The 23752-nt window shown below is 35.6% G+C and overlaps 2 protein-coding genes across 2 annotated transcripts in view; both read right to left on the bottom strand.

Moving 5' to 3' along the window:
• Positions 1 to 23752, bottom strand: part of LOC147843244 (uncharacterized) — a 1033179-nt gene that overhangs the window by 933439 nt on the left and 75988 nt on the right. The gene's annotated exons all lie outside the window — the stretch shown is intronic.
• The window catches only part of stim2b (stromal interaction molecule 2b), a 119971-nt gene that overhangs the window by 69906 nt on the left and 26313 nt on the right, over positions 1 to 23752 (bottom strand).

Genomic DNA, 23752 nt, shown 5'->3' with positions numbered 1-23752 from the left:
CTGTTTTCGGGGGGCCTGCAGAGCTGGATTACCACTAACCTCAATGCATTCGCTGCTGACTAATCTAGCTCTTCAGACCACTTTACCCACAATGCAAATTGAAATCTCAATGGAAAGTGACTTGATTTGTCATTTGCCCTGGAGTAGTGCTTTAAAATATAGCTTAACTGATTGTTTGTATACACTACTTAGCATTAGTCTAGGGTTTAGTAATTTTACGCTAACCAACAGTGGTGTTTTCATAAATGATGACATCAATATTGTGTAATGTTGAATTCTGTTAAATATATTTCAAAGGTGTAATGTTTTTCTGTGAGGCCATAGCTGAATTTGTGGATTGCTGCTTTGCTCTGCACACTCGTGATGAGCTTCAAGAGGTCGTCACCTGAAATGTTTTTTACTTTACAGGTGTGCCCTGTCAGGTTTAATAAGTGGGATTTCTTGCCTTATACTGTAAATGGGGTTGGGACCATCAGTTGTGTTGTGCAAAAGCCGGTTGGATACACAGCTGATAGTCATACTGAATAGACTTTTAGAATTTGTATTATGGCAAGAAAAAATCTGTTAAGTAAAGAAAAAGAGTGGCTATCATTACATTAAGAAATGAAGGCCTGTCAGTCCGAAAAAATTGGGAAAACTTTAAAAGTGTTCCCAAAAGCAGTCACAAAAACCACTGTGATTACAAAGAAACTGGCTCACATGCAGACCGCCCGAGGAAAGGATGACCAAGAGTCACCTCTGCTGTGGAGGATAAGTTCATCCGAGTCACCAGCCTCAAAAATCGCAGGTTAACAGCAGCTCAGATTAGAGACCAGGTCACAGAGTCTAGCAGACACATCTGTAGAACAACTGCGTGAATCAGGCCTTCATGACAGAATATATGCTAGGAAACCACTGCTAAGGACAGGCAACAAGCAGAAGAGACTTGTTTGAGCTAAAGAACACAAAGAATGGACATTAGACCAGTGGAAATCTGTGCTTTGCTCTTGTCTCCCCGCTGGTCCTACACCACCCAGCCCGCTCCAAGCTGGTATTGAGTCGGCGACCTTCCGCATGAGAGTCGGTTGTTCTACCAAGGAGGCTAAAGAACATGGCCTTTAGCGTCTGTCGCTAGAGCACCTTTAGAGGTCAGAGGAGTGAGGTTTACCTGCACAGCATTTACTAGCTGGCCTCCGTTACACTCTGATGAGGCCAAATCTGAGATCTTTGGTTCCAAACACGGTACAGTGCGATGCAAAAAAAGGTGACCTCCAGGCTGTGTGAGGGATATTTGACCAAGGAGAGTGATGAGGTGCTATGCCAGATGACCTGGCCTCCACAATCACCGGACTTCAAACCAATCGAGATGGTTTAGGGTGAGCTAGACCACAGAGGGAAGGCAAATAGGCCGACAAGTGCTAAGCATATAAATGTATATGTGTATTAACTATAATTATATGAAAACAAAAAGAGAAATAATAATTTTAATAACATTTATTATTTACATAAAATACATAACATATCTGCTTGTTAAATTGTGACGTATGTGTAATGTATGGAATATTGTTTCCGGGTTCAAGCCGCTACTCATTAGAATTGAGAAAATATGCATTTATGACCACTTTTTAGTCATATCACATATTTAAGTAAATATTTATATAAAATAATGTATGCTACAGTCTCTGGACTTGCTGCATCACAGACACCAATATTTTAACAATTTATAAAAAAAATAACAAATAAATAACAAATAAATCTGGCCATTTAAAATTTTTGCAAGAATATATGTTTTGTGATTTTCAAAAGTATTACATCACTTTGTAAAAGTTTATTATCACCAATTGTTGAGTCTCAACTTACATTCTGATTCGTGAAGTCACACTTAACAAGTGGATATAGCATAAAAATTAAATAACATATTTATTCTAACTAAAGTTTATTAAAAACATATAAAACATAATAACATAATAAAACAAATGGGTGAAATCTAATGCTGTGTTCACGCCGGACACGGATGAAGTGTCAAGTGTGAGTGATTTACATGTAAGGTCAATGCAAAAACGTGATTAGACATCCCGTGCCGCAATGAGTGCTTTGCATCTTTGACAAGCTTAATGCACGTATTGTTTGTTTTGCGTGAATTACTCGAGTTGGAAAGTAAATAAATTCCATCATGCACCTCACACCACACCAGTTCCTGATTCCTCCTGATTACACCCACACACAGCTGGTAACTCATCGTGGACTGATTACCTGGACTTTATGTTCACCACTCACACACACATTGCTGAATCTTCTTCATTTTTATATACATTACAAAGCATTTTTCCTAGTCTTTCTTGCTGTGTTTTGACCCTTGTCTTGTTTTCCATTTTGCTTCTTTGCTGCCTAGCCTGATCTTTAGCTTGATTATCTTTATGCTACTGCTTTCTCCTGTTTTTGACCATTGCCTGCATGACTTTTCTTTTAATAAACTGATTTCTTGTCTTTTGTACAATGTCCTCCATTTTACCAAGTATTTGAAGGATAGCAGTAAAATATAAAACTGGAAAATTAAAGTACCAATTCATTCCAAGAATATATAGCCCCATCATTTTCCAAGATGCCTTTCTTGTTTCAGTATTTTCAAGCATCTAGCAGAGACCACAATATACCCTGAATTTTAAATGAAGTAATAACATTGTTTATTTGAAATTAAAACAAAATGTCAAGTTGTCGATCTATCTACATTGTATAAAATGACCAGAAACTATTAATTTCTGATTGTTGTGACTTAAATTATATGATTCTATTTAATAATAATAATAAATTTGATTATTAGTATTGTTATTTATGTTTTTAATTGCATCATGGACCTTGATCTTTTCTCCATCAACTTTTGATGTTAAAAAATTTTGAAAAAAAAGTGACTTTTATTGAAATTTTTTAGTTTGATGTGATATATTGTCTGGTTTGGTGTTGTAAAAACCCGGTAATAAACTGGCAGTACTTTTTTTGTTATTTTACAGACTTAATTTTCAACAAATGATTTATTATACGATATATAGTGGTGACGCAGTGGCGCAGTTTGTAGCACGTTCGCCTCACAGCGAGAAGGTCGCTGATTTGAGCTTCGTCTGGGCCAGTTGGCATTTCTGTGTGGAGGTTGCATCTTCTTCTCGTGTTCACTTAGGTTTCCTTCTGAACCGGTTTGCTCCGGTTTCCCCCACAGTCAAAAAACATGTGGTAAAGGTGAATTAAGCTAAAATTGACCGTAGTGTAAGAGTGTGTGTGTGAATGAGTGTGTGTGTGTGTGTGTGTGAATGTCTCCCAGGGATGGGTTGCAGCTGGAAGGCTCTGCTGTGTAAAATATTTGCTGGATAAGTTGGTGGGTAATTCCATTGTGGGGACCCCAGATTAAAAAGGGACTGAGCCAAAAAGAAAATGAATTAATTAATAATATATAGTTCCAAACCACTAAAACTTTAGCAATATTCACTTTGATAAAATTCACAGTTGAATTTTCATCACCAAAGTCGACAGAGCAGAGGTCAACATCCAATAATACCTTTCACAATAAATACCAGACCTGTTAACTAAAATTTTTTTTACAGTGTATCCACTTGCTGTGACGTGAAGAAGAAAAAATATTTTACATTATCATCTAATATTACAGTAGTGCTACTCTTCTCACAGTAAAAACACAAGAAATGTGCTCTGTGTTCTGAGGAGCAAACTGATCTGTGTTACGTGCCTACTGTACACAAAGTGTTAAACACGAACTACACAAAGACAAATAAACTAAGTGGCATTCATTTTCACTACTGCTTTTATTGGTGTGTAGAGAACTTTTTGTTTCTAATGACAGAGAAGTGACAGCTTTTCCTCGTAAAACACACCCTTTCTAAGCACTCAGGGTTGGTCTGTGGGCCTTCTTTGTACAGTTAAGAACAGCAGAGCAACAGCCTCCCTCTGTATGAAAGGAGAGAGTTTCTCATGAGAGAATTTGTAATGATTAAATTTAATAGAACATGTTAAAACAGTAGTAGTGCTAAAAAAGTAAAAAATAAATGAATAAACAAACCAAATATTTAACTATCAACATTCTAGTGTTCATTTTTAGCAACCTAGTTTCTAACTCTAATATGTCTGAGTGTATCTCTCTCTCTCTCTTTCTATGACCCTAAAGAAGCGGGAAAGTCCCTGAAACGAGAGGCTGCTGCTATTCCTTTCATCTGAAATATCCCTTCATCTCCTCACCCATGAACAGCACTACTTCTGGCTTTCATAATACATGTCATTCATCTGATCTGAATGTGCCAGCTACAATTAAATACTCACTCTGGAGTCAACACAACACAAAAATATGAAAAGAAACCATCTTGTAAAGTAGTATCACCTAATACATATTGACATATATACAAATATTCATATACATATGCATACAAATAATTCATTTACCATTGTTTACCAATTAACCAAAAAATTTGTTTTATTTATTTATTATTAACATATACAGGGTGGGCCATTTATATGGATACACATTAATAAAACTTATTGGGAATTTCACAAGAAAAACAATGTTGTGCTTGGTTTTAACAAACCTTTATTCTTTCATGAGTTAGTTACAAGCCCCCCACATATACTAATGTGCCACAAACAGGACATTATTATCACCAACCATTCCCATTTTATTAAGGTGTAACCATATAAATGGCCCCCCTGTATTTTTGGCCATGTGATGGTGATGGTGGAGGAAAATGTTTGGACTCGCTCCTCCAAAACACCCCAAAGTGTTTGAATAATATTTAGATCTGGTGATCGTGCAGGCCATTGGAGATGTTCAACTTCTGGGACACGCCCATCTAGCATTACATATTTCACACTGTCTACACCCCAAGATTTTCACTGCTAGCACCAATGTTTGGCATCGGTACAAGTGACTAAATTTTGGCCATGCATATTGATGATGCAAACCCTGTGTTGACTTTGTTCAGGGAGAAAAAAAAATAAAATAAACCCTGGCTTATAAAGATTATTGAAGCAAAAAGTGGCCAGACATGGTGAAAAATATGTGTGTGAGTGCAATGCAGGAAAAGGAATGGCACACATTGCGTTTTCCATGTGGTTTTAGAAACGGTATGTGAATAGCCCCAAAAAGAGTTAACCAGAGAGTTATAGATATAATAATCTAGGGTTGGGTGATGTTGACCAATTTGGCATCGTACAATGTCTAATGGGAAACAATGCGATGGACGATGGCATCGTCGTTGTAGGCGGGGGGTGCAGGTCGTTGTTAAATATAAATTCATTTCACAACGCAGAAATTAATTGTAGCCTACCGTTTTCACTACCTGACGCACAAGGTGTTTGCTTACCTATAACCAAACCAAAAAAGTTACACACAAATGACCACCTGTTAAACACTTTTTTCAGAGGGACTCTGGCATGAATAGGCACAGTGATCTTTGTTTCCCACAGCTGGTGGAGGAGACAAGAGTTCGTTTAGAGTTCACTGTAATTTGTGATAGTGTGTGTGTGTGTGTGTGTGTGTGTGTGTGTGTGTGTGTGTGTGTGTATATATATATACTTATATATATATATATATATATATATATATATATATATATATATATATATATATATATATATATATATATATATATATATATATATATATATACACACACATACACACATACACACATTGGGATTTGAAGATAAGTTTTATAGCTGTTTACTAGAGATAAATGTATGTACATGAAAAGCTAGACAAAAGGCAAAAACTGGTCAGGTGTAAACAGGGCCTATGCCACAAACCATTAAGGCAGTTCCAGAGCCAAAAGACAGTCCAACAATAGTTTCCTATGGCAGGCTTTACAAGATTAAGAAGTATTTTAGATTGTTAGTTTATGTTAACTAGCAGTTAACAAATGGAACCTCACTGTAAAGTGCTACCATATGTTCTCTTGTGCATCTTGTGAGTTGTACACCATGGCAAACTCTCATGATAGACATGAATAGCAGTTCTCCAATATACTGTAGACAACAGTTCCTCCACTGATGTCTAAGAAATTCACTTGGCATCATTGCCTGATTGTTACATCATTACTAAAGCAACTGATGCAAACAAACCTGATGCAGATTTTCTAACAAACTAATCTGATATTGTCATGTAAAAAAAGTATAGTTGTGCATGTGGGAATGTAGACTGTTGTAGTCCTCGTTTTCGCTGGTGATACAATCACCAATATCTGTCAACAAACTGCATCACCTGACCTCCCATCCAAGTGTAGGCTCTGCACTTTTCTAATCAAAGCTACCGGACTACAGCCGCACATGTGCCCAGAACTGTGCTGTGGATTGAAGCTATTATTATTGTAAATAATGTTAAATTTATTACAATTAACAATTGTTATGCTTCACAAGACCCTAGTGTCATCAGGAGCTATGGCCATTAATTTGGACTTTTCTTGCATGTGTTTATTTTTACTCTAAAAACCTGTCACCATTCACTGCCATTATATGAATCACCAAGAACCACGGACTCAGCTAAATTTCTTCTTGATTGTTCTACTGAACAAAAAAGTGACCTACATCTTGGATGATCTGTGGGTGAGTAAATTAACAGGAAATGTTCACTTTTGTGTAAACTATCCCTTTAATTACTAATTACATAACTAAAATTGTAATTAACTTACTTTTCTTATTACTGTGTCTAAAAAGTAATTGAAACATGTAAGTAATCTAATTACAAACATGCTACTTAAAATCTTCATGAATCTTAAAGAATGGCTTTAAAAGTTGAACTTTTAGTTCTGTAACAGAATTAAACATTGCCTTTTTAGCTTTAATAATAAAAAAGGCTTAAGGATTTAACTAATAAACATATCATACTTTAGGTTAGGGGTGTCCAAACTCAGTTCAGGAGGGCCGGTGTCCTGCATGTTTTGCTGCGACTTCCTTCAACACACCTCCCTGGAAGTTTCTAGTTCATGTAGAAATAGCTTGATTGGCTGGTTCAGGTTTGTTTAATTAGGGTTGGAACTAAATTATGCAGGACACCGGCCCTTCAGGACAAAGTTTGGGCAGCTTTTATAAACACTACATGCATCAAAATGTGACATGTAACAATTGGCAAGATATTGTCAAACTTATTGTTTACTGGCACGTTTAATTGTCTAACAAATGGATCTTTTTGTAGAACATTCATTCATTCATTTTCCTTATTTCCTCCCTTCATTAATCAGGGGTCACCTCATGAAGCCAATTTACCTTATTGAATTCTCCTATAGTGCATGTCTTTGGACTATGTGGGAAACCAGAGCACAAGGAGGAAACCCACGCCAACACTAGGGAGAACATGCAAACTTCATACAGATTTGCCAACTGAGCCAGCCGGGCCCGAACCAGCGACCTTCTTGCTGTGAGCCGACAGCATTACGTGTCAACCCCTTTATGTTAAACAATTATGTAAAATTATTAATAGAATAATACTATTAATAAAATAACAAAAGTATTTATATTTATAAATAATAGAACTTATAAATAATAAACCTGTTGAATTTATTTAAGGTATATAAGCGGAGTACATTATAAGTTACTGTAATAAAGTTACATAAAAATGAACAGCAATTTCTCACTTTGCTTTTTCACTGATTGTGATGCAGGTTAATAAAGATTAAAGGGACTAAACCGAAAAAAGAATAATATAATATAATATAATATAATATAATATAATATAATATAATATAATATAATATAAATCCCACAGGCATATAATGCATACAATATAAAGCTCTTTATAATTCAGTTACGCGTGACACGCTTGTGTTTTCTATGCGTGCAGTGTGTTCAGTCTGTAAGCTCCCACAATCCAGTAAAGTTTGCCTTCTTATAACAAAATATTGCACAAAACCAGTTACACTAAATAATTTTATTACAGTTATTATTGTTAGCAAAAGAATTTAATTACAACAGTTTTATCAATGTTGTATGATACCTGCAGAAGTGTCATTGAAAATAATTTACCATTTTTGTTTTTTGTTTACAGGTACTTCATATGATCTTCTTCGGTGTTGCAAAATAAAAACTTTAAAGTAAGTTAAACTAGTGCTTTTACATAGGTAAAAATGTCAAACGTCTCAAGCTAGACAATGCTTTATTTTTCTGTCAAGTGTTTTGGATGGGAAGATCTTGCCTCTTAGCAAGGCTAAGGTTAGGGATCTTGGCCTAAAATAGCTGGTGACCACTGAACAAGAATAATGTAACACAATCTTCAGCAGTGAAAAGGAGGAGAAATCGCACCAAGCCACCTCACTGAAACTAATCTCGAAAATATCTCAAGGAACCCCTTATGCATTTCAGAGCAGCCTGCATTCTGTGAGAAAGTGAGAGTGTGTAAAGAAGTATGCATCTATAGATCAAGGGTATGTAATCTAGGGAGCACAGCTGGACTAATGTGTGGCTTTATTCTGCTCTGTAGTTGGTCTTAGCACCTTCGTGTTGTTCCCTTTTTAGCATCATGCCAGCGGATGTCACAGCTGAGCGTTTGGCACGGCAGGCTCATCCGATGTGTTGCCTTTGTTATACTGGTCTAAATATGTCACAAATCATCAGGGTTACGAGCCATTGGGAAATTAAGTGAGAATTCCATTGAAACTGCTTATCTGTTGGTGAATTTGAATAGTATTTGACTTGTGTTGGCAAACAGGATGCAAAAATCATCATTTGAATTTAGCAGATAATGCTTTATTTGAATTAGGTCGAATTTAGGTAAAAATAAAATGAAATGAGTAGTTAGCACTGTCGCCTCACAGCAAGAAGGTCGCTGGTTCAAGGCCCAGCTGGGTCAGTTGGCATTTTTGGGTGGAGTTTGCATGTTCTCCTTATGTTGGCGTGGGTTTTCTCCAGGTGTTCCAGTTTCTCCCACAGTCCATAAACATGTGCAATAGGTGAATTGGATAAACTAAATTGGCCGAAGTGTATGAGTGTGAATGGGAATGTATAGGTGTTTCCCAGTACTGGGTACTGGCTAGAAGGGCATCCGCTGTGTAAAACACATGCTGAATAAGTTGGTGATTTATTCTGCTGTGGCGAACCTTGATGAATAAAGGGACTAAGCTGAGGGAAAGGAATGAATGAATGAATGAATGAATGAATGAATGAATGAATGAATGAATTAATTAATTAATTAATTAATTAATTAATTAATTAATTAATTAATTAATTAATTAATTAATTAATTAATTAATTAATGAATGAATGAATGAATGAATGAATGAATGAATTAATTAATGAATGAATGAATGAATGAATGAATGAATGAATGAATGAATGAATGAATTAATTAATTAATTAATTAATTAATGTATTTTATAGCATCAACAGAAATGTGTATAATTATCTTGTAGTCACAATTTTTTACTTAGCCTTTTTTTTTTTGTCGTAATTGTGAGAAGAAATATTCTGAAGCAAAATTGTCCGCCAATCTATTAGTTACCTCAAGCAAAAGCAAACTTGGGCTCTTCAGCATGGCAATAATCCAAAGCACAGAAGCAGGTCCACTTCTGAATGGTTAAAGAAAAACAAGATGAAGATTTGGAGTGACCTAGTCAAAATACTGACCTAAATCCAATTAAAAAAAAAGGTCCCAGCAGGCACAGAAAATCAACATAATGTCAGATTGGCGTGGTATCCCAACATCGTGGGTCATTTTATTTTAATAGGAAATGAAAATCGGGTTGACGTCAGAAAACACCGTCAGGCCAACGTCAATGTCCAACGTCAGACAGACATTGCATTTTGGTTATTTCCAACCTTAAAACAATAAAATATCCAAATTTAATGATGGTACAGCTTCACGTTGTGTGAATGTTACCACTATGACGTCTATCAGACGTTGGATTTTGGTTGCCATACCTGACAAATAAATGTCAGTATTGGATTAAGATGTTGACTTGATGTTGGATTTTGGTCACTTTCTAACACAACCTAAAATCAACCAAGTTTCAGACATTTCACGACATTACTTGACATCAAAATAACATTGTCCTTATACACTGGTGGCCTAAATCTAACCTAACCTAACCAAACCTAAATCTTGTGTGTAGGACTAAAGTTGAGTAGGACAAAATTCCTCAGCACGCTGAAATAAATCGAAAATGCTTAATTGCAGTTGTTGCTGTTGAGGGTGGCCTAACTAGTTAATAGTTTTACAGGGAAAAACACTTTCTCACACAGGGGTGTGTAGTTTTGTTCTTTATTTTTTCCTTAATAATAAAAAAAATCAATTTCAGAACTGCATGATTTGCATGTTTACTTATGTTATCTTTTACTAATATAAAATAACTTAAATATACTAATAATAAATATTAATACATATATAAATAACTTAGTTTGATGATCTGAAACATTATAGCACCACGAAACACCCCCTGTCTTAGCAGGATGTTTTCACACCTCTAGTTTGAAAAAAGTCAGGAAAGTGGTTGAGTCCAGCTTTGTTTAGCTGGGAGTGTTGAGTGACGAAAGAGGGAAGGGGTTTACGTGAAAAGGGGGGTTTCATTGCGTGCACTACAGCAAATTTTTACAACAGCAACACAAACACAGACGCAGGGGAGATAGACACTGAGAGTAGCATTTACAGCAGATCTGGGAGCTGTGTGGAAGTGGAGGATTTTCAGTCCATAATATTGTAGTGATAGTAACGTACTTTAAATGAGTAACTAAATCATTTTGACTAAGGTATGTCTTCAAAAACTGAAAGAGTAGTGCTGACAAAATAACTTTGCCATCTGAATAAACATAAACAGAACACTAATCACACACTTACCAATTTCGTAGAGACAAGTCAACCTTTTTTTTTTTAAAGAAGACCATAGGCAAAATTTCCCTATTTTCAGATTGAAATATAATCTCGGGTAAAAAATATTAGCAGAACACTTTAATCCACACATGTGGGTCCACGGGTGAGCTGTGCTCTCATTGTGGGGAAATGGAATTAAAAGCTTTATAAACGCAACAGTGACAACGTTTACATGGACAATAATACTCTGATTAAGAGTCGACCATGTAAACAGTGATTTTTGATAAATTTAATCAGCTTAAGGTCATAATCGAACCAAGATGTGTGGAGAGTGCTGATTTTAGGCACATTATTATAGTACATTACAGACATGTAAACACCTTAATCAAATTATTACCATCATGTAAGGCTTTTCGCCGCGTTTTGCGACAGGATAGTCTACATGCACGGCTGTTTGACACTCTTTGCACCTACCGAGTCAGTGCAGACCACAGACACTTGCCTGGTGAAATGCGGAGCTTTTTTTTTTTTTATTCAGCATGCCATATGAACTTCCATTAAAAAAAATCTTTCAGCAGTTGCATCCAATATCTTGTTTGTCACGGGGGGTGGGGGGGGGGGGGGGCATACCCGAATGAAAGTGAAAGTGCCAAACCGCAGTTAAAGTTGACAAATTAATAATGAAACTAATAATGAATAATGAATAATGAAAATTACATGAAACTTCAGAGGAAATGCAGATAGCGTGGTGACGATATGACGTTAATCTAAGTATGTGCTATAGCATGTAAAAAGCGATCATGAAAGTAACATTCAAAAAGCAATTAATGTAAACGCCTTAATCTTTTTATTGTCTTAATTAGATTAAGGTAAATAATTCGATTACTGATGTCCATGTAAACATAGTTACTGATGACCCATGTCTCCAAACAATTCTTCTACTACTTGTTTGATTTACAGTTGGCAACACAGCGTGGCGTCTCTCTGAACACTGTAACAGGTAAAAACAGTCTTCGAAGCTATATCATGCATATTAATGAAGTTGCATCTTATTCACAATAAAGTGCGCTGATTGGTTCGAACCAAGTCTTACACATGAAGTAATGCTGAAAACTCAAAATACGTCCCTTTGTACTTGCCGGTACAGACATCCAAACTCCACACTGGAATTTACACAATGATCTCATCGCCGTGATGCAGCTTCAAAATTTATTTTCAACCAGAAGAAGGAATTTTCTCTAAACAACACAAAAACAACCAATTTTCTCTGTTTTAGTTAAATATGTGTCCTAATAATGTTTGTAGGGACACATATATGATCGTCAACATCTCAAAAAATGTGTTTTGGTGTTTCATGACCCTTTAAAGTGTGGCAAACATGCAAAACATAAATCACTAATGTGTAAACACTTTTTCACACCACTGTGTATTACATTATTTATCATATTCTTCAAGCATGTAACTGTATTATTTTTTCATCTTTTCTTGTTTTTTTTATTTCTTGTATTTTCAGCTGCAATTCTAAATGAACTTCTGTATAGCCAGCTAAATTCTCGATTCACAACTCTCTCACAACCTTTCATATCATTTCCACCCTTTTTGTACAATATGACCGCATTTCACTCTGTAAAATCTGTGAATAAGACAAGACAATCAGACAAATCCTTGTATAAATACATAAACAGGTGGTGAGCAAAATACCAAGAAATAAACTAATTCAGAGTTTTTTTCTTTTATTTGTCCTGCCACTGGTTCAAGTCTGTATATAAGGGTTCTGTTAGTACCAATACATTATCTTGTTTTCTAACTTCATTGTAATACACTACCACCAGCCAATACATATTGTAAAATTTGGCCATCACCTCGTGAAAAGAAGCTAGCAAAAGCACACACTAGACAAAAAATGACAAGTAAACCTCACAAAACAGCCACATGCAGCAAATCACAAAGAAGTCCTTCAGTTTCTCTAGAAAGAATGGCACAAAACAAGCTACACAGTGCAGCTCAATAAAGTGACCTACATTTCCATCGGGCACAATTTTCTGCTTCATCTGAGATACCAGTCGGATGATGCAGGCCTTCAGAGAACAGTTTCAGTTGAATTAAAACATTACCCTCGCCGTTTTATTGGCAAAAAAAGGCTATTCTAGACTTAGATAGCACAGTGAAATCTATAGTCCCATCAGAGACACACTGCTTTATTTGCAAAGATCCTCACAGTCAGCTGGAGACTTTTGTGTCTAAATGCATTTAGTTAGTTGTGTTGGCAAAGAAAATATATATATAGGATTATGTATTTATACAAGAAACTAAGCTAAAAGAAAATGAATGAATGACTCTAAATGTATGTTCGCACAATGAAGATTTGCTACTAATTTGGGTTGTCATGATTTGGAATTCGATACTAATCAGTACTGAAATTTTAAAAATGTAAATTAATATTGAGTGCTACTGAGCATGTTCTTAAAAGGCCATGACACCCCCTGCTTTCGGTTCAGGTCCACCTCAGAATTTTTTCAAAAGATCATAGTGGGAATGGAGCTCCACGAGAAAAGGGCAGAAGTGGATAGGGCCAGCAGAGCAGGAGAGAAGGAGGGGAGCGAACAACTGTTGTCAGTCGGTTCACAAAATCAGACACAAACCATGAGGAGACCCATGATTTTATAGTTTACAAAGTTAAAATGCAAAGAAATAAACAGTAATTTATGCCCTGCTACATTTGTAATTGCATATACACATAACCACAATTTATATCAGTCGTGTTCATATCAACACTAAATGAGGACTTTTCCCTCAATCCTGGCTCTAAATGCAGACTCAGTGCAGCAGGGTTCTGCCCTGTCTATTTTAACCATTAGCCCGCTGGTAATCTGGAGAATTTAGGCGAACACAGCAGCACAGCGATGCGTCTAAATGTGAACGAACTCCTGATAAAAGACAACGTCCGCCATTCTCCAATTCTCGTACTGCTCTCGCCACAAAAATGCAAAATGCTTGCGCCACACACACAACTTTCCTGTATCGGCCCGCGGGGAAAAACATGCAACAAACCCAGTGGATCATGGAAGCAAACACATACGACCCTTCATGAATGGCTAAATACTGTGTGCCATGTGTCCGCGGATGCATCTCACCCAGTCATCAACGTAGGATTTCACAGCTGAGCTTGTCACTGGCAGCCAGGTCTGCTCTGTCTTAGAAAGCACTCATGAATAATTAAGAAGCCGGCTCTTCTCATGGGATAGGAAAACTCTATGAATAATAATGAGAAACTGAAGCGTCATCTTTGCACTTTTGCGATACATCATCGATTTTAATCCTGCCCCAAAAATCATTTGAAACCCGGAAGCTGAAATTACCAGACAAAAGCTCAAAATTACCCAGTTATCGCCACAATTAAAGCTAACAGGTGCTAAAATTGTCTTACAGGGCACCTATGGTGAAAAATCTACTTTTCAAGCTGTTTGGACATACATGTGTGTTAGTATAGTTTATAGACTGTCATATTGGGGTAAAATAAGCACACCCAGTCCTTTTTTTTTTCAAATTTAACAAAATAAAAATGGTGGACCAATTGGAGCAGTTTTCAGATCGACCGCAACTTTACATAGGAGTGCGGTCCCCCCGCCCACCAATATTGATTGACAGCTGCGCGCATTAACATGTCTCCGTAGTAATGCATATACTCATATCGACAAGACGGGACAAGCGCAAAGCAACCGGGAATAAAAGGTCTGTTCAGTTTGCTAGGATCATCAATCATCATCAGACGTGATCAAGAGTGATCAAGTGTCTGCGCTGTGTGTGCATGAACTCATTGTTGCAACTCCACAAAAAAAACGCATCAAATACTGATTGGTAAAGTACTTACTGTAGTATATCTCACAAACGTTACATGAGATCTGCTTCCTGAGGCAGCCGAGGGCGTTTTGAGCCATGTTGCTGACAGGCACGTGGGAACGGTGGGCGGGGATGACTTAAAGGCCCAGTGCAAAAAAAAACAGCCATTTGATAAAATTTTGGTGAAAGGTTTAAGTGACTATTTTCTATTTCATAAGGCTCCTTTTACCGCATCAATGATGTAATGTAATTAAAACACAATCAGTTAAATAGACTTCAGCATTCATTTATTTGTTCAAATGTAAAACGATATGAAAAGACAGTTTAACCGTGAGTGCTGCCAGCAGCAGCAGGCGAGCGCAGAAACTCCTTTGAAATACTGTGGTTAAAAAAATGTCTATATTTTAAAGACATATATCATGAAAATGTGTAATTTAATGTATTGCTTTTTGACCAGTCTAATATCCACTTTACATTGTATATCAATCAGGCAGTGAAGATCAATAATTATAAAATAAATCAAATCTTAAACGTGGCAATTTTTTAAGGGTGCGACAATTCACTAGAAGCACTTGCGCTGACTGACTGACTGACTGCATTTAGCGACATATATTGTGCAGTCCTTAAAAAATACAAATGTCTTGTTCCCATTTTTAAAAACTCACATATAATCACAAGTAAGACTTCAATGCCATTTTGACCAAAGAACTATAAAATGTCCCCGGTTTGCATTTCAGAAATCTGGTCACGTCAATCCCGGTTCACATCAATTCATTAAAAATGATTAAACACAGGTGAGTAGCTGATGTCAAAGTAAGACTTCAGTGCATGCCAGTACAAGGTTAACTAATTTTATAAGTCATAGTAAAATGTTACATTCATTTTTCACAGTAAAGTAGCCTTTGTACTAGGACAGCATTCGATGTGCAGTTAATACAACTGGCCTTTAAATATTGACCTTATTCTCCGCCGACGAGTGGCCATTTTGAATCTTTTTGGCTCGAGACTTCCGGTCTCATTCACTTCCATTCCTTTTTAGACATTAAAAACTGCTCATTACGCGGCTTGATGTTGCAATTTGATATTTTCGTGTTATATTATTCTACCTGGTCTATATAGTCATGCAATCATTTGTTTGTAGAGCAAGTAGTTTGACCGTTTTCTGCCATTTATAATTCCTAGTCATTTCTCCCATAGGCGACTGAATCGGAAGTTCTAAGACAATCGCGAAAACAGGCGCACTTCCGCATTTTAGAATAAGGTCAATAGCCTTTAAGTGATGCAGATGGGAAGTGGCTGTAAATTAAAATAGGCAGGAACCGGCCATCCAGAAATAGATTTGGTATTTTGGTTATTTAATATTTAATGATCTAAGTTAGTTCCAAATATGGTATTAATGACATTGCTTTCAAAAAACTAATTTTGATTAAAATATGTTGTAAGTATTGCCTAAGGACATTCGATTGTGTTTCAACAAATGATACCTCCAAGCATCCAGTTTGTTTAGTAGAGGTTTGGTAGTAGTAGACTTCATAAGTGTCATTTAATATAGACTTTTCAGAGTGGTCAAAACTCCCAAACATGCACACACATTAGTATCCCATTGAAAAACAAATTAGAACGCAAAAGATAATAAACACTAAGCTACATAGAGGAAATAAAAAAAAATCAACAAATGCACTAGAAAAGCCTTCAATGAGATATACAGTAAATCCGCAATAAACTAGAATCACACCGGTGAGATTTGCATGGCTAACCACACACATTTTTCACATAAAAAGGAGAAAAATCTAGTAGAAGTATTCAAACATATTTTTGGTTATTTTTCAAAATATCTCAGAATTGAAACACGGATATTTAGTCTAGAGCTCTATAGGTCTTTGTGTTTGTGTCTACTAATGTAGCCCCTGATGGATTTGATTAACTACCCCAAGTGAGAATATTGTCTGGGTCATAATCATGCAGGAATCAGACAAGCAGGATATTCTGAAACTGTAAGTGACCAAAGGAATTGATGGCATCTAATGTTCCATCCGAGCAGGCGTGCGTGACAGTGTTCAACAAGATCCAATGGGAAAGCATGATCAAATCCTTAAAAATACTGTCTGGACAGCCCTGATGATACCTAAGTTTAGCCTGTCATCAGTTGTCTGATGATAATATTGGGACTGAGGATGCAAATACATTGTAGTATAAATAAACTGCTGATGTGACTACATCCAATCTAATGGAGAGAAAATTTAGAGTGCAAAAATATTGGGAAATTAAATGTAAAATTCACCCTCACGCTTCAAATCTTAATGAATGATTTTCATTTGTGTAGCACTTTGTGCAATATTTTAAACCATCCTATTAAAAAGTGCATCTATGTAACTATATTAAAAACACAAAAAGTTTGTAGTTTAGTTCGAAGTGAATGTAATATTTTGGGGCATTTGACAGATTTTTTATTTATTTTTAAATTTAATATTTTATTTTTAAAGAATATTACATACAATGTCATGTTCTGTTTAACTTTGCAGTGTTTATTTATTTATTGATATTGGTAAACTAAAATACGATTTAATTCCTTTTCTACTGAAACATGCATTAAATACATTGAAATGAAACATTTAGTTACAATTTACAATATTTAAAATGTATTTACTCTGAATCAAATGCTTAATTAAAACACTGCAGTTAATTTTACAATTAAAAAACAAGCACCACTCATATACTTTAGTAAGCTGGTTAACATCAGTAAGATTATTAAAATATTATGATATCATTTCATTAAAATGTATATTATAGTATTTTATTGTAAATCTAAAAATGTGCATAAGTCTGTTAATTATAAACGTGTGTCTCTTTAAGTGCACTCAAGTAATCTTTTATTTCATTAGTATTGTATAATCTGCATACTATCTACTTTTTAAAAATATACTTTGTTAGAAAAAGTTTAAAATGGCACCAGTGCACATTTCATCGTATTAAACACACAACATTTCCCATATCTAAAGTCTGTATAGAGTCCAGTTACTTATTTCCCATTATTTTCTAAATATTTTCAAATTATATAGATACCTGATGGCAAGAAAATTGACATAATTTATATTTTGGGAGACCTATTCTGTCATTAGGTTGCCAATTTCATATGATTAACATTCATCATACAGTAACTTCTCAGGTTAAGCCTAAAAATCTGGTGTCTTTAATCATTAGTTTAAAATGTTCACCAACAGCTCATTAATGGACACTTGGTGATTAAATTTCACAAAATCAGAAGACATTCTTTTATGGCAATCATCAGCCCAAGAACCAACATGAACGCTGAACCTGATATGATGCAAAGAGTTCAAACCACCATTTAGGAAAACGTAAAAAAATTAATAATAATAATTTGTTTTTATTATCAGAGGATGTTTTTGAGTAAAATTAAAGCTACAGACTGTTTGTTTTGATTTATCATTTCAGAACTTACTAACTAAACATGTCATTAATTATAGACATCAAAATCCAGATTAGTCTTCTAGCTTGTCTGCATTTGGCACATCTTGACTGATATTCAGTCTGACATTATGACAACAACTGAGATCGTACAGTAGTTGCTAAATTAGACACTATACACAGTGTAAAGAAATTACAGAATTTCAGAATTTTTTGTTTATTTATGGTTGTGAATTGCATTACATCTGCAATGACCTCTGCTCTGTCCACTTTTTATGTTGAAAATTCAACTCTACAGTTTAACAATGTCACTTTATTGATATTTTAGTAGTTTAAAAAATATTGGAGGCACGGGGGTGCAGTGGCTAGCGCCTCACAGCAAGAAGGTTGCATGGTCATTTGGCATTTGGGTTTCGTCCTAGTGCTTCCAGTGCCTCATAATGCAATTCAAAAGCATAAATAAATGGGGAAAAATAAAAGAATGAATTGCAAACACAAATGGAAAGTTGTTAATTTATGGATTTTTTTTTTTACATGCAACCGTGTAGTGTAAGACTTGAGTGACTTGAGAGTTTTTTTTTTTTTTTTTTTTTTTAAACAAATTCAAACCATTTCCTAGTCAACATTTAACAGTAGCAAACTTAGTGAAATAAATGGCCAAACTACTAAATAGTACCTGTCATGAGCATACCCATATTGACCATTGGGAAGTGGTATAATAATTTTTTTGCTTGCACAATCTTTTTTTTTTTTTTTGCACACATTTTTGCTTACACGTTCCAAAAAACAAAAACAAAAAAAGAATCAACCTTAGTGCACAACAGCTCTTCCTCTTCCGCAAAGCGGAATTCATGAAGTGCTCAACATTCCACATTTCTTTTTTTTAATCGGCTTCATAAACTGCACTTATTCTTTTTAGAAAGTCCTTTTACTATTTATACTACAAAATGGTGTAGAATAGTGCATAAGTTTGCTATCTGGGACACATCTAGTGTGACATGGGGATCATGTTCGCAGTCTGACAAGCTATAGTACAATCATAAAGGCTTACTTAAAAAATGCACAGCATGAGCTGGGCTTAAGGCTTGTGATTATAGATTAGGGTTAGGTGTTAGCATTTGTTTCAGTGACTGACAAGACCAGTTGAGTCTTTTGAATATTCATTGCTTTTGTGAATCACAAAAAACACATTTGATGACACAATTTTTTCTAAAAGCTAAAAAATGGAATTTAAGTTCCGACCCATCTCTGATGTTGCTTACAGAGTCAGTTTAAACCTACTCATTTCATGCAAGATCAATCGGCTTGAGATTGACAACCAGTTAACAAATATTAACCTGAGAGCGCGCCCATTGACTTGTGTCCTCTGTAGTGGACAATGCATTTTCATGAATTTTATTAGAATTTTTTGAGCTACTGTCAAGTCCTGTTGTACTGTTCAGAGGACATCCTGGGCTTTCTAGTGATATGTCATTTAATTGGCTGACATGCTAGGGACCACTTTTTACATTGCATCCAAAATGGCAGACATACAAAAAAGTACATTTAAGGGGAAGGAGAGAGCCATGTAAAATTTTTTTTTTTTTTTTTTACTATTATTATTACATATTTATTTGTTTATTAAAGTGTCAGGAACAATACATAAGGCTTTCAAAGCTGTTAAATTGTTTGTGTTTGAAAATAACATCCTTTTTTAAATGTCCACTATAGTGGACATCAGGACCATTTAAATGTAATTAATGACAGCATGTTGTAGGAGGCGAACTGAAGCAGAGAGGATTCCTTATAAGATAGTTGAGGGAGACTATGATTTAAAACTGACAATCAGACAATTAGAGAATTAGAGACAATTAGAGAATGACAATCAGTTTTAAATCACTTTTATGTTAAATTATTTTGGATTAACATCAATTTTCTTTTTCTTTTTTTCTTTTTATTTCTTTTTTTTTCGGCTCTCTTTAAGACTAAACTGTTTCAGGAATTTCAATACAAAAGAAAATTGTATTTTGTTTTGTTTTTGTTGCATTAATATTGGATTAATTGATTCCAGACATATCTTGTACAGTTTTGTTGTCTGAGTGGCAGTCGTTTCAAACTAAAATTAAAAATAAAAACAAAAGGTAAAAACTAAACATCACTGTTTGTTTTGAGACAATATATGGAAAACAACTGCTCTGGCGCAGCATAACTCTTAATCAGATCAGATAAAAAGATTAACAGACAAATGAGTGGAAATGTAAGGGACGACAACAGCGTAACAACAGTGATGCCATTGCCATTCATTACAGAGAGACCATTGCTGTGTCCCAATTTGCATACTATCCATAAATAGTATTTGAAAATAGAATTAGTATGTCCCAAAACATAGTATGTTGAAAAGCGTATGCCAAAGGTTCCCAGATGGTTTACTATTTCCGGTAAAAACTTAAGTGTAGTATAGAAGCGTCCATACTCTAACCTAATATTGCCCACAATGCATTGCGTGTTGGATGTGAATTTGATCAGAACTACAAACGTGGTTAAAAAGTGTAAATAAACTACAAACATAGGCTGTGTCCGAAACCGCATACTTCCATACTATATAGTACGCCAAAATCAGTATGCGAGCCGAGTAGTATGTCCGAATTCATAAAATTCGAAAATCAGTATGCGAGAAGTACCCGGATGACTTACTACTTCCGGCGAGATTCCGGAGTGCGCATCTCATGCATGCTGCGCTATCCCATGATGCCCCGCGAGCGAATTCATAAATGGAAGTAAAGCGACGCAATTGACGCAGGTAGGTCACGTGACCATGACAAATTGGCGGATTTAGTACGTCCGAATTCCATTCATACTTTTCACATTCATACTGTATAGAACATACTTTTCTAACGGCCGAGTAGTACGTTTAAATTCAAATGCAGTACCTACTGATTAGTAGGCGGTTTTGGAAGCAGCAATGGTGAACATGCGAGACCAACCCTCAAGTAGAGAGGCTTTGATAAAGATGTTTGTATGACTTAATATCTAGCCAACTGGAATATGTTTCAATCACGTTTTCTCTGAACTTATATAAAGACGCGTTTGGACATTAACATCTGAATGCAGAATTATCCAAAGATCTGAGGAGATTTCTCTGCATGAAAGATGTGTGAATTTCAGATTATTACACAGCTGCTTCTCCAGTAAGTTAGGAACTTAAATATGACAGAAATTTGGATGATGTGTGGATAATTGACAGGGCTCATAACAATCTGTTTATGAGGAAGTAGTATGACCTATAGCTTGCATACTCTTGTTACACATTTAAAAGTAAACAAATTCCTTCACAAATAAAAGTACATACTTTTAGAGTGTAGGATGAGTATGCAAATTGGGCCGCAGCATCTGGTTGCATACTTCCATACAATATTGATCAAGTAATATGTCCAAATTCATAGTTTTCGAAAAACAGTATGCGAGAAGTACCCAGGTGAGCTACTACTTCCGGCGAGATTCTGAAGTGTGCATATGATGGACGCTATGCTATCCCATAATGCACCATGAGAGAACAGGTCAGGTAGGTCATGTGATAACAGCTAATGACGGATGTAGTATATCTAAGATCCATTCATACTACTCAAATTCATACAATATAGAATGTAGTTTCTTCACGGTCATGTAGTAAATTGAAATTCAAACGTAGGACAAACTCGTGCAGTAGGCGATTTCAGATGCAGTCTCTAAACTAAACTCAACTAAATTTGACCATTTTGTCAAGTTACCGAGTTGTCATGAATTGAAAATTGCAACATTTGTCGTTTCTTGTAGTTTGACATATTCGGGTCAAGCAGCTTATTGAAGACGATGTCCTGTCCATCAAACATTTATTGGATAAAAAAGTAGTAGTTTAAAAAAATGCATGGAAGCAGGATCAATTACAAGAGTGACAAAAAAATTTATTGAAATCTGTCGTCCTTTAAGACAACCTTATTGTCCCAATCTCACACCAATGTACACATGATTAGAAAACAAATAGCTTTGCAGTGAGCAGGACCATTGGTTTTTGAATTCAAAACTACAAGGACTCTTTCTTTTTTTTTTTTTTTTGCTTTTTTTGCTTTTTTTTTTTATTGATTCCTGATTTGTAAGCTCTAAAGACAAAACTGTGAGTAGGTATAGTGTGTCCACAGTCATATTTGTCTGATATAAAGACATTAAGTCTCTTTTTTATTTCCTGATGTTAAAATAGTATCCAAATCCTTCTAATTTTGAGGCCAAACTAAATGTGATGTAGAAGTGCGGTTTCCGCGCCCACCAAATTGATTGGCTGCTGCGTATTAACAAGTCTCCGTAGTAACACATACAGTTGAAGTCAGAATTATTAGCCCCTATTTATACCCCCCCCCCCACATTTCTGTTTAAAGGAAAGAAGATAACTGATTTATTTTATATTTATTCTATATTTGCAATGATGCAGAACATTTTACTAGCTTATTTTTCAAGACACTTCTAAAATACTAACAGTTACATTTAAAGGCTTAACTAGGTAAATTAGCATAACTAGGAAGGTTAGGGTAGTTAGGCAAGCTATTGTATAATTTTGGTTTGTTTTGTTTTGTTTTTTTTTTTTTCATAAAAAAATGCTTTTATTCTAGCCCAAATAAAACAAATAAGACTTTCTCTAGAAGAAAAAAAATATTATCGGACATACTGTAAAAATTTCCCTGCTCTGTTAAACACCACTTGGGAAATATTTTATAAAGAAAAATTAAAAGGGGGGCTAATAATTCTGACTTCAACTGTGTTATCATATCAACAAAAAAGGACGGACGCAAAGCACCTGGGATTAAAAGATCTGTTTAGCTCTCTGTGATCATCAATTATCATCAAACGTGATCAAGTATGAGTTTTACAAGTTTAACATGTTTTTAAAACCATGTATGTTTGTCATGAATTAAAGTGATTTTACCGTCTTTACTATATCACCACAGATGCAGGTCAGTATAATTATAAAAAAAGATGCTTCAATCCCAATTTTTTTGTAACAACATTGTGTGTGACTAATTGAAAGGCTTGAATTAACTCCACAACAAAAACATCAAATAATCATTGGGAAAGATCTTACTGTAGTAATTCTTACAAACGATACATGAGATCTGCTTCCTTCATGTCTGTCACTGTGCTGTTTATCTGACGCAGCTGGAGATTGAGGCATACTCTGACAGGCATGTGGGTGTCATGTTTACCAGCGAACAACCACCAGATGTCGCTGGTAAACACACACACACTTAGAAATACACTTTTCCTGGACTACAACTTCATACATGCTCTTCGCCCACACACCTGCTTTCTCATTTAGCTTGATTCACATTCACACCTGAGGACCTTCAGAGACTGATTACACAAAGTATTTAAGCAGCACACACACTCATTCACATTGCCGAGTCTTGTTTACTGTTTAGTGACATTTCAACGCATTATCCTGGTCTTGTTTTCCCGTGTTTTGTTCTTAGCCCTGTTTATCCTTGTCATCCTGTTTAGCCGCCTGCCTTACGACCTATTGCCTGTTTACTGACTTCGACTCTGGATTTGCCCGCACATACCTGTTCATACCTGTATTGACCATTGCTTGCCTGACAAAGATTAAACCTGCATATTGGATCCTACCTTCTGTTGTTGGTGTCACTCCCCGGCGTTACAGAAGACTCGGCCCCACAATGGATTCAGCGGGTATCAAGATCATGTGTCTGCGTCAGG

Source organism: Danio rerio, chromosome 7 (genome assembly GCF_052040795.2).
Source record: "Danio rerio strain M-AB ecotype USA chromosome 7, GRCz13ab, whole genome shotgun sequence".
Lineage (NCBI taxonomy): Eukaryota > Metazoa > Chordata > Actinopteri > Cypriniformes > Danionidae > Danio > Danio rerio.
Note: the sequence above shows the minus strand (reverse complement) of the source record. Positions and strands in the feature narration are given on the sequence as shown.